Raw genomic sequence first — 12,913 nt, 5'->3', positions numbered from 1 at the left:
CTTTCCTTTATTTCCTTTGCTTTAGGAGATATATCAGCAAAAATATTGCTATATGGGATTTCTGAGATTTACCTGCCTATGTTTTCCTCTAGGACTTTTACGGTGTCACGGCTTACATTTAAGTCTTTGATCCATCTTGAGTTTATTCTGGTGTATGGTGTAAGTCGGTGGTCTAGTTTTATTTTTTTTGCATGTCCCTGTCCAGTTCTCTCAGCATCATTTGTTGAAGAGGCTGTTTTCACTCCATTTTATGTTGCTTTTCCTTTGTCAAATATTAGTTGTTCCATATAGACATGAGTTTATTTCTGGGTTCTCTATTCTGTTCCATTGATCTATATGTCTGTTCTTATGCCAGTACCAGACCGTTTTGATTACAGTGGCCTTGTAGTATAGTTTGATATTAGGTATTGTGATTCCTCCTACTGTGTTCTTATTCCACAAGATTGCTGTAGCTATTCAGGGTCTTTTTTTGTTCCATATAAATTTTTGAAGTATTTGTTCTAGGTCTGTGAAATATGCTGTTGGTATTTTCATAGGGATTGTGATAAATCTATAAATTGCTTTGGGTAGTATGAACATTTTAATGATATTCATTCTTCTCATCCATGAACATGGTATATGCTTCCATTTATTTGTATCCTCCTTAATTTCTTTCTTTAGTGTTCTGTAGTTTTCTGAGTACAGGTCTTTTATCTCCTTGGTTAAGTTTACTCCTAAGTACTTTATTTTTCTTGTTGCTATAGTAAATGGGATTTCTTTTCTAGTTTCTATCTCTGATATTTTATTGTTGGTGTACAGAAATGTCTTCAACTTCTGAATATTGACTTTGTACCCTGCTATTTTGCCAAATTCACATATTAGGTTGAGTAGTTTTTTGGTGCAGTCTGTAGGGTTTTCTATGTACACTATCATGTCATCTGCAAATAATGACAGTTTTACCTCCTCTCTTCCAATTTGGATGCCTTTTGTTTCTTTTTCTTGTCTGATTGTTGTGGCTAGAACTTCCAAAACTATGTTGAACAGGAGTGGAGAGAGTGAACATCCTTGTCTTGTTCCTGACCTTAGTGGGAATGCTTTCAGTTTTTGTCCATTGAGTATGATGTTGGCTTCAGGTTTCATGTATATGACCTTTATTATGTTGAGGTATGCTCCTTCTATTCCAATTTTGCTGAATGTTTGCATCATAAATGGGTATTGTTCTTTATTAAATGCTTTTTCTGTATCTATTGATATGATCATGTGATTTTTGTCTTTCATTTTGTTTTTTGTGGTGTATTACATTTATTGATTTGCGAATATTGAACCATCCTTGCATTGCTGGGATGAATCACACTTGATTGTGGTATATGATTTTTCTAATGTGTTGCTGGATCCTGTTTGCCAATATTTTGTAGAGGATTTTAGCATCTATATTCATCAGCGATATTGGCCTGTAGTTTTCTTTCTTTGTTTTATCTTGACCTGGTTTTACAATTAAGGTAATACTTGCCTCAGAGAGTTTGAGAGTTTTCCCTCTTCTTAAATTTTTGGAATAGTTTTTCCCTAAAGTTTTTGTAAAATTTGCCTGCGAAGCCATCTGGTCCAGGGCTTTTCTGTGCCAGGAGTTTTTTGATTATTGCTTCAATTTCACTAGTAGTTTTTGGTCTATTCAGGCTTTCTGCTTCTTCTTGATTCAGTTTTGGGAGATTATGTGTTTCCAGAAATTTGTTCATTTCATCCAGGTTGTCAAATCTCTTGTCATATTGCTCATAGTAATTTCTTACAATCTTTGGTATCAGTTCTGATTTCTCCTCTTTCATTTCTGATTTTGTTTATTTGGGTTCTCCTTTTTTTTTCTTGATGAGCCTGATTAAAGGCTTGTTGATTTTGTTTATTGTTCAAAGAACCAGCCCTTGGTTTTATTGATCTTTTGAATTGTTTGTTTAGTCTCTATGTCATTTAATTCTGCTCTGATCTTAATGATTTCCTTTCTCCTACTCGCTCTGGGCTTTGTTTGTTGTTGTTCCTCTAGTTCTTGTAGCTTTGGGATTAGATTTTTTTATTTGAGATTCTTCTATCCTTTTTAGATAGGCCTGTATTGCTATGAACTTCCTTCTCAGGACTGCCTTTGCTATGTCCTATAGGTTTTGGGTTGTTGTGTGTTCATTGTCATTTGTTTTTAGAAACTTCTTGATTTCTTCCTTGATGTCATTGTTAACCCATTCATTATTTAATATCATGTTATTCATTCTCCTTGAGTGTGAATATCTTTGATTTTTTTTCCCTTGAGGTTGATTTCTAGTTTCAAGGCATTGTGGTCTGAGAAGATGCTTGATATAGTTTCAATTTTATTGAATTTGTTGAGGCTTGTTTTGTGTCCTATCATGTGTTCTATCTTTGAAAATGTCCCATGTGCATTTGATAAGAATGTATATTTTGCTTCTTTGGGGTGAAAGGTTCTATATATATCAGTTAAGTCCATTTGATCTAGGATGTTGTTCAATGCCTCAATATCCTTGGTGTTTCTTTGTTTCGAAGATCTTTCCATTGTTGATAATGCAGTGTTAAAGTCCCCTACTATGAGTGTGTTGCTGTTGATATCCTTGTAATGTTCCAAGATTTGCCTTATATAGTTGGGTGCTCCTATGTTGGGTGCATATATATTTACCAGGGTTATATCTTCTTGATGTATTGTTCCCTTAAGTATTATGAAATGTCCTTCTTTGTCTCTTTATGACCTTTTATTGTGAAATCTATTTTGTTTGATATAAGTATTGCTACCCCTGCTTCTTTTTCTTGTCCATTTGCTTGAAATACGTTTTTCCATCTCCTCACTTTCAGTCTGTGTAGATGCTTTGTTTTGTGGTGGGTCTCTTGTAGACAGCATATATGTGGGTCATGCTTTCTAATCCATTCAGCTACCCTATGTCTTTTGATTGGTGTATTTAATCCATTTACATTTAAAGTTATTATTGATAGGTAATTATTCATTGTGATTTTTTTCCCTTTGTACCTGTGTTCTTCTCTCTCTCTCTCTCTCTCTCTCTCTCTCTCTCTCTCTCTCTCTCTTTCTCTCTCTCTCTCTCTCTCTTTTTCTTCATCTTCTTAAAGCAGTTCTTTTATCATCTTTTGCAATCCTGGTTTAGTGGAAATGTATTCTTTTAGTTTTCTTTTGTCTGGGAATCTCCTTATTTCACCTTCTATTTTGAATGAGAGCTTTGCTGGGTAGAGTAGTCTTGGTTGTAGGCCTTTGTTTTCATTGCTTAAAATATTTTTTTGCCATTCCCTTTTGGCTTGTTGTGTTTTTCTTGAGAAATCTATTGATAGTCTCATTTGAGCTCCCTTGTATGTTATTTTCTGTTTCTCTCTTGCTGCCTTTAGAATTTTCTCTTTGTCTTTGAATGTTGTTATTTTAATTGTGATGTATCTTGGAGTGGACTTCTTTGGGTTTATCTTCATTGGAATCCTCTGTGTTTCTTGGACATGTGTGACTTTTTCTCTCCTCGAGTCAAAGAAGTTTTCTGCCATTACCTTTTCAAACAGGTTTTCTATCCCTTGCTCCTCTTATTCTTCCTCTGGTATCCCTATGATATGGATATTGTTATGTTTTATGTCATCCTGCAGCTCTCTTAAACCCTCTTCATTCTTTTTCAGTCTTTTTTGTTTGTTTGTTTTGTTGCAATGTCTGGGAATTTTTTTCTACATTGTACTCCAGCTCGCTGATCTGATCCTCTGCTTCCTCTAGCCTGTTTTTTATTCCTTCTACTGTGTTCCTCAGTTCAGAAATTGTATTCTTCATTTTCCTCTTGGCTCTTATTGATAGTTTCTATGTCCTTTTTAATGTTGGTGTAGATCTCAGTAAGTTCCTTGTAGCTTCCCTGGAGTTCATTGTAGTTTCCCTGGAGTTCTCTGTAATTCCCCTGGAGTTCATTGTAGTTTTCTCTGAGTTTGTCAAGTTCATTGAGCTTCCTTATAAACATTCTTTTGAATTCAATGTCTGATAGTTTGCTTGCCTCTTTTTCATCTAACACTTTCTGGTGATTCCTCTTTTCCTTTCATTGGGTGGTTGTTTCTTTGTCTTCCCATTTTAGGTGCCTCTTTTTTTTTTTTTTTTTTCTTACATTTGTCTGCTTTGATTTCCTACCTTCATGGTATGACCTTCTGTAATAGAAGACCTGGGGAATTCAGTGGTGCAGTCTCTTTGATCTCCTGAGCTTGATGCTGTTGGGATGCCCTTTATGCCCTTTGTTTAGGCTGTCTGCTTGTATTTCAGTTTTGGTTTTTGTTGTGTTACTCTTTGTGGAAACTTCTCTCTGAATAGTTTATTGAGAGTCACTCGGTGCACTATGTCTTGAATTCTTTTGTGGTAATACTGTTAAACCATAAACTCACAACCTAGGCAAGAGACCCATACCCTCAAAAATTTCCCCTACCCACAATCACTCTGTCAGTAGCAAATAAACCAGTATTAATATAGATGTAAATAGATTAAGAGTATTATACTAAAGGAAAAGCAAATAAGAGTTGGTTAAATGAAAGAAAGATGACTTTTGAAAGGGAAAGTGGAAGAATAATAATAGTAGTGAGTAGGGACAAGGGAATGGGAGATAGTAAGTAATATTTACATTGCATGTTCAAAAAGGGAGGGAAGAAGGCAGAATGAAGTGAGAGAGTGGAAGCATATAGTATTAGGTTTATACAGAAGTTATATGTTATATATTTAGTATGAGAGAGAGCATAAACAAACAAAATCAAAACAAAAAAAAAAAAAAAAAACAAAAAAATAGAAGAGGGAGAGAAAGTAAGAAACAGATTAAAGAAAGAGCTTTTCCCCAGTACAGCCTTTGATATGGGCGGGATGGGCATAAAAGAGAAAAAAGAAAAAAAGAAAATTTTAAGAGATGTCCAAAAGAAAGGGAAATAAATTTGAGATGATAGAGGAAGTAGGTATACTAAGAACGAGGAGTGAAAACCAGGCTAAGAGAGGGAAAATTTTTTCAAATTTAAGCTGAAAGAATGGATACTAGTCATAGTAGGAGAGAAGATAGACTTTAAGACCAAAGTGAGAAGAGGATATTGGATGTTAAGGTGGGGTAATACAAGGGAGGAGCAACATATTATATTTGGAATAAACTATAATATAACAATTAGTGACTTAAAATGCACGAACTAGGAGGACAAGAAAATAACTTATGAAAAATATTGCGGTAGAATTTGTCCCAGTAATATCTGGTTTTTACCGCTTTCTTCTCTTTCTGGTTCCACCCCTGGTCAAAGGTCTGTGGGTTTCATATCTTCCTTTCTGGCTGGCTGGCTGTGAGGAAATCTAGCTGGATTCTGGGGCTGCTATTCTCTCACTCGAGGGCTTGCCGTTGCTTTCTGCTGTGAGCTTCATTGAGTTGGGTCCCCCCACTGGTTCTGTGGTACCCTCTAGCACTCTTCATTTTTGTTTAGCAATGCTACTTTGCCAGTGAGCTGGGGTACACACCCATAGTTCTTGCCCAGTCTCGGGTCTTGTTTCCACTCCTCTTCCAAAAATGTCTCTGTGTGGCTTCCAAACTGCAGCACTGATCTGCGTTTTTGTTTGGCAGAGCTTTGGTGTGTGTGCTCACATACAGGGTTGCCAGCCCAGAGGTTCCCTACCAAGTCTCCGTTCACACGGTTTCTCTCATTCAGTGCTGGGCTCTGTCTTTCCGCACCTCTGACTGTTTCACCAAACCTTCTTGCTGACTCCTTTCTGCACTTCGCTGGTCAGGCCGCCTATGGTGGGAGTGTAGTTTCCAAGCAGATCCCGGATAATGAGTCAGTCAGCAGCTTCCCCTTTCGGGGCAATAGAGGTGCTGGGCTGGGAAGCCCATGACTCCACTTGGAGATTGTGGGCCGCGGTTTCTTCCCGCTCTCATGCTCACTTCCCTGTTTGCCCTCTCTGAAATCTGCATTCACTCACGCTGCTCTGCGTTGGTACTTCAAGTCCTTCTGTGATGGGAGCTAGCACACAAGACTGCTACTTACTCCACCGCCATCTTTATCCCTTTCATTACTGGTGTTTTTAAAGCAGCCTAAATACAACCCAGCTCACCGTCACCACGTCCCATTGGCGTGTCCCATTTCCCTTGGTCTTGAGATGTTTCCTACTTCTTCATCCCAGGGATCACCACCCCATCACTCATCAAATATTGCTGACTTTGCCCACAATGATGCAGACAGTAGGGAAACCCTAATTTTTTTTATTAAAAAAAATTAAATGCATTGGGGTGACATTCGTTAATAAGATTATATAGATTTCAAGTGTATGTGCACCTATGTTCATTGCAGCATTATTCACAGTGACCAAGACAGGAGATATTTTAGATTCCTTTCCCTGACTTTTTGTAATTTTTTTGTCATAAATATATAAAGAAATAAGGATATAAAACTCATTGTTATCTTATTCATGTACAACACATGAGAATGGCAGCTAGTTTTTTGGAAGACAGAATCAAGTTTATATTTCCATTGTATTCTTTTAAAAATTATTAACTATTGTGGTGACATTGGTTAATAAAATTATATAGATTTCTAGTGTACAATTCTAAAAATAGCTCATATGGTTTGTGTATGAGTTTTTTTGTCTTATTTGTTAATTTGTTGCTTTCAGTTTTATACCTCACATATGAGTGAAATCATATGGTTCATGACATTTTCTGTATGACTTGTTTCATTTACCATAATATTCTCAAGATTCATCAATGTTGTCCCAAATGGCAGTATTTCATTTTTTCTTATGCCTGAGTAGTATTCCATTGTATATATGTACCACATCTTTTTTACCCAATCATCTATCAAAGGACATTCCTGTTGCCATGTCTTGGCCACCATGAATAAATACTGCAGTGAACATAGGTATACATATGTCTTTATGAATAAATGTTGTCAAATGTTTTGTAGCTGGAAGAGGTGTTGCTGGGTCATATGGTAACTTCTGTACTGTTTTCCATAGTGGCTGTACAAGTTACATTCCCATCAGCAGTGAACGAGGGTTCCTTTTTCTCCACACCTTTCCAACATTTGTTATTACTTATCTTGTTGATCATAGCCATTCTAACAGGCATGAAGGTGATATCTCTTTGTGATTTTGATTTGCGTTTCCCTAACAGTTAATGAAGTTGAGCATCTTCTGATATTCCTTTTGGCTATTTGTATGTCTTTTTGGGGAAAATGTCTGTTCGGGTCCTCTGCCCATTTTTAACATTTAAAAAAAATTGTTGAATTGTATGCATTCCTTTTCAATTTTGGATATTAATCATTTATTGGAGGTGTTGTTGCAAATATCTTCTTCCATGTGGTTGGTTGCCTTTTGTTTTGTTTCTTTTGCTGTATAAAAGCTTTATAGTTTGCTATAGTCCCATTTATTTATTTTATTTGTTTTTTCATTCTTTATTTATTTTTATTGTATTTTTTCCATTACTATTTATCTCCTCTATACCCTCTTCTACCTCCACCCACCCCCACAATTACCACACTGTTGTACATGCCCATTAATTCTTTCTTTCTTTCTTTCTTTCTTTCTTTCTTTCTTTCTTTCTTTCTTTCTTTCTTTCCTTCTTCCTTTTATTTCTTTTTGTTCTCTCCCTTCATCCTTCCACCCCAAGCTGTCAGCCTGCCCTCTATGAGTTTGTTTTTATTTTTCTTGTTTGCTTTTACTTCTCTTGCCTATGGGATCAAGTTTATAAAATGCTCTCTAAGACCAAGGTCCAGAATGAAGATTTTTAAAAAAGATTTTATTTATTTTTAAGGGGAGATGAAAGTGAGAAAGGGAGGGAGAGGAATCTTGATGTGAGAGAGAAACATCAGTTGGTTGCTTTCTGAATGTGCCCCAGCCAGAGAGTGAACCCGCAACCCCAGCATGTGCTCTGACCGGGAACTGAACTTGCGAACTTTCGCTTCACAGGACACCTCCCAGCTAACCAACTCAGACAAGTTAGGGCCAGAATCAAGTTTTAAAATGATTTATTCTTACTCTCAAAACTTCATTCTATTCTGCCTCTATAATAGTCAAGAACTTAGGGTTAAAAAATCAATAGCATACATAGACAACTGGATTTACAATACTTCCAATGAGAAAAAAATTTTTATTTATTGATTGGTAAATTCACTATGAGATTACCATGTAACATGGCTGTTCCAAAAGTCAATTGAGTGATGGCTGGTGTGGCTCAGTGGTTTGAGGACTGGCCTGTGAACCAAAGGGTCGCTGGTTAGATTCCCTGGCACATGCCTGGGTTGTGGACCAAGTTCCCAGTTGGGGGCACGTGAGAGGCAACCACACATTGATGTTTCTTCCCTCTCTTTCTCCCTCCCTTCCTCTCTCTTTAAAAATAAATTTAAAAAAAGTAAATAGATGTTTAGATTACATTAATAAGGTTAATGTATGTAGAATGAGGGAGGTAATAGTACCATATGCTCTGGAATACCAAGTGGTTAGATGTTAGCTTAAATAGTGTGATCAGTTTTGAGTGCCATGCATAAGAGTGATTCTAAAGCCTGGGGTGTTAGCAGAGAGGCATAAGGTGCTAAATGGTGATTGTGGTAGTGGTAGTAGTGTTCTGACAGAAAGTTTTGGCAATAGGAGAAATTAAAACATTTAAAAGCTAGCATATGAAAAAATAAATTGGTTTTATTTCTTATAGAGCAGAGGGCAGAGAAGGCAAAAGTTACATAGAGACAGAATTCAGAGGAACATAAAGAAGGACATTTTGTCACTTAGTAACTGTCCAGGAGTGGAATGGCTGCCATGTATAATAATGTATCCTCCACTCATTGAAAATACCATGTAGAAATTACCAGTTTGAGACCTGACTGATTGGAATTGTTATTATTGCTTTAGTTTTGGGACTGAATCATTTATAAAGCCAATAAGGAACATAATAATTATTTGTTTAATAAATAAACAAATTACTTTCAACTCTAAAACCATGAAAATGAAAATACCCTATTATTAATTGTCAATAAAATACACTGCAATTTTGTTCATCAGAATTTTTCCTATATAATTGTCTCTTGGGAGTATATAAAAAAGGAAGAGAGAACAGAGCATGATTTACAATGGGTTCGCAGTGGTAGAGATTAGTTAGCATGAGGTCAGTGAGTGTACAAGGCATAAGGAAGAAGAGGAGAGCTCAGAAAGGACATGAAAGGACAACAAAGATAAATTTTAATGTATTTTTCATAAAATATATGCAAATATGTCTTCCTAGAGGGAGCATTGCTTTGGAGTTGGGGAGACTTGGGATTGACTTATCTATACAACTTGGGCAGGTTACTCCAACTCTTGGGTGTTTGTTTTCTTTCAGTAAAGCAGGAAGAAGAACAGCTAACTTGCAGTATTCACGGAGATCAAAGATAACTTAAGCAAATGCATAATACAGTAATGCTTATATTCTGGGTGCTAAATAAATTACTGTAACTGTGATTAGTTTGTATTAAGATACTGTTTTGGGGGCAGTTTCTCAACAACGCTACTGTAGTTACATTTAATCTACTTCTAGTGGACTTAAGACTCCAAAAGGCAGCCATCACCAGAAAAATGCACAGTCCTAGTTATAGTTTTCCTGTTTGGTTGTTCATTTCATAGGTGAGCCACATGTTTATAGCATATTATTGTATATGTTATTTAGATTTTTAAAGGACTCTGTGGAGTGAGCAAACAGCAAAATCACAGTTTTGTGTTCATTTGTATTTATCAGTCAGGAAAACAGTCTCTTTGAGTATATATGAAAATAAGAGAGTTATAGAAATTTGACTTAACATAAACATAGATGGAGCTGTAAAGTGAAGGTCTGGAAGAAGGAAATTGGGAGATCAGAGAAGAATCACTAAGTGATCTGCCTAAAGCATTCATTGGTGTGGGCAGACAAGTGGGAAGAAATGAGAACTTGCAGGAAATTTGTGAAGCCCAACATGCCCAGTTACTCAAATGGTTCCAAGGAAGCAGCTGTGAAGGGAGTCTAGGAAAGCTTGTGCCTTTGCAGCACTAATAACGCTGGGTGTGCGAGCAGGCACCTGATGGTGGGTCTGCCCCTACTGTTGGTCAGCAAAGTCTGCAGTCCAGTGTAGCCTTTCTCAACTTGGCAAACATACTCATTAATATGAACTATATTTACTTCCAAATAAGGATAAAAAACACCATTCTTTCACCTAAAATTGATACAAGTATTCTTTGTACAAAAAAGACATGCTAAACTTCTCCCCTAAAGAGGATATACAAAGTGATGTATCCATCTTTGAGGAATGCTTAGTCTTCTTCTAGCTGAGGCAAATCCCCTTTTGAATATTCTATAACTTTAAGTCTGAGATATGGTTAGCCACTATTAATAAATCTTATGTTAGAGTAAGGGAGTGAGTGAGAGAGAAAATTTGATGTAATGCACACACACACAAGCAAGGAAGATATAAATGCTCTTATTTACTAGTGCCCAAATATTTGGAACTGGTAATGGAATCATTGATGGTATTCATAACTTCCTTTTCCCACTCCTTTATGTTGTACTCTTTTTGACCCTGCAAGTGTTTAAGTTAATTGTGGTTGCTTACTTCATGGGGTGACCCAAAGCTTCATTCATGAAGAGTTTGTGTCATTAGAGTCCTTTCTTTCCTGGCTTGTTGTACTCTTCTGTTAACTTTTAACAAAAAATATGGGAAGACCAGGTGACATTCTGGAGGCTCTCCTGCATACTGGAAATACCCCCTCTAACCTCTTTTCTGTTGTTTCAGTGGCAGGAGGTGCCCAAAGTAGCCAATGGTAGTCTCAGGTTCCATTACAGTGTTGTATTCTCTGGTGAAATAATTGATCTTTTTGGGAATTAAGACTTCTAAACCCAAAACTTACAAACAAACAAAAAACAACCCAAAATTTGTAGAGAAAGGCAACAAAAATATTGCTAGTGAATCATTAGCATTAATATGATAACTTTTCATATCTACTTTGTGATTCCTAGACTCCTGAATTTTGGGTATAGGAGAAATATCACTACACTTAAAACTGATTCCAAGCCTATCTTACATCCAGGAAGACATTATTCCAACCCCATAAAATGTTGTCACCAGCTGGTTCCATAAGTGAGTCTTCCAAAGGCCATTTCATAATTTTACTAGGCCAGCTGTTTCAGGATGAGGAGTACATAGAGATACCAGAGAATTTCATGAATATGAGCCCAATTTTTTACTTCATTTGCTATGAAATAGGTTTCTTTGTCAGAAGAAGTATTGTATGGAACCCTATGAAGGTGAGTAAGTCATTCTGTAAGCCCACAGATGGTAGTTTTAGCAGAAACATTGTAGGAAAGGCAAAACCATATCCAGCATGAATGTCTTTTCCAGTGAGAACAAAGAGCTTCTCCTACAATGATAGAAGTGATCCAATGTAATCAACCTGCTACCAGGTGGCTGGCTGTTTCCCCCAGGGAATGATGTCATTTCAGGGGCTCCGTGTTGATCTTTGCTCTTGGCAGGTTGGGTACTCAGTCATGACCATAGCCAAATTGGCCTTTGTGAGTGGAAATACATGTTGCTGAGCCCATACATAAGTTTTATCTCTGCATTCATGATCATAGTTTTCATGAGCCAATTGAGCAATTGTGGGTATAAAAGAATAGGAAAAGAATGGGTAATCTTGTATATATAATTTTTAAAATCTTCCTGTTATAAAGTTGTTGTTTGGTGAGCATTTGTATGGGACAAAAATATTCTCATATTTCTTTCCAAATATCTCTTCTTTATGTCATGTTTCTTCCAAGATGCTGACCATTCACCCAAATTTAGCCACTGCTCATGACTCAATTTAGATATGTATCTCTATCCATCTATCCTTCCAGGAAAAAAAAAAACATCAGGTGCACATCTTAAAGCTTTTCCCATTGGAAAGACTTTATTTACCATGATCTGTCAGAGCCACACTTGTAGTGCTGCAGCTGTGCATTTTAGGAAGTGCCAGAATAGTATGTGGAATTATCTGTAAACAAAAACTAAATTGTTGTTCTTCCTCATTCTGCTGTTATAGATGAGAGAGAGAGATAGAGAGAGAGAGAGAGAGAGAGAGAGCGAGCAAGGGAGCCATGTCAGCAGCCGTCCGTCTCGAGAGACGATGGTGTAGCTTCTTAAGAGTCTATCTGCACCGCCGAGAATGGCTGTGCAGTCCGACTCGGGAGTGACACGGTATCTGTTTCCTCCCGTGTTGAATCGACATCTTGCGATGACGCTGGAGTGTCCTCTCCAGTGAAGCTGAAGCTACAAAGCCTGGGCAGGGTGATATAGAGGGTCTGCTGTTGCCCATGCAGCAGACCCCCCCTCTCTTCGCAGCTGAAGGGTCCAAGGGAAAGACGAAGTCAATACAGCTTGGCTTCAGGTGCGCCACAGGAGTTGCCGGTGTTGACTACAACGTCAAACCGCCTTAGGGACTCCGGCTCCGGATTTTCTGTCGGGGTGTACTCCCTTAGCCTTTCCCCTGAAGAGGTATGCCGCAAGGCAGCGGAGGTTTTTTGGAGTCAGAGTTTTCCTTCTCTGATGTGCCCTGACTGGAAGATCGAACCAGCGACACTTAGCTCGCAGGCCGACGCTCAATCCACTGAGCCAAACCAGCAAGGGAGCCATAATCATGAAAATTTGAACCACTTTCGTGCAACTTATTTGTGACTTCAGAACTTGTGGAGAAAAACCTATCTATCACCTTCACTTGACTGAACACCACTACAGGGGGCTTAGTGTATCAGCCAACATTCTGTTCATTATGAATACTTAAGATCAGATGATTATTCAATAGCCAATATTAAGTGTTAGGATCTATTGGGACCCAGGGACAAGGCAGAAGCTGTTTCTCAAATGAAAATAATTATCTGCAGAGAAAGTATAACTTTACTCCAAAGTCCAAAAGATACACTGTAACTTAGTTATAGGGGTC

The sequence above is a fragment of the Furipterus horrens genome, unplaced genomic scaffold, assembly GCF_987537825.1.
Source record: "Furipterus horrens unplaced genomic scaffold, mFurHor1.1.pri manual_scaffold_4, whole genome shotgun sequence".
NCBI classification, from domain to species: domain Eukaryota; kingdom Metazoa; phylum Chordata; class Mammalia; order Chiroptera; family Furipteridae; genus Furipterus; species Furipterus horrens.
This window is presented reverse-complemented; position numbering follows the sequence as displayed.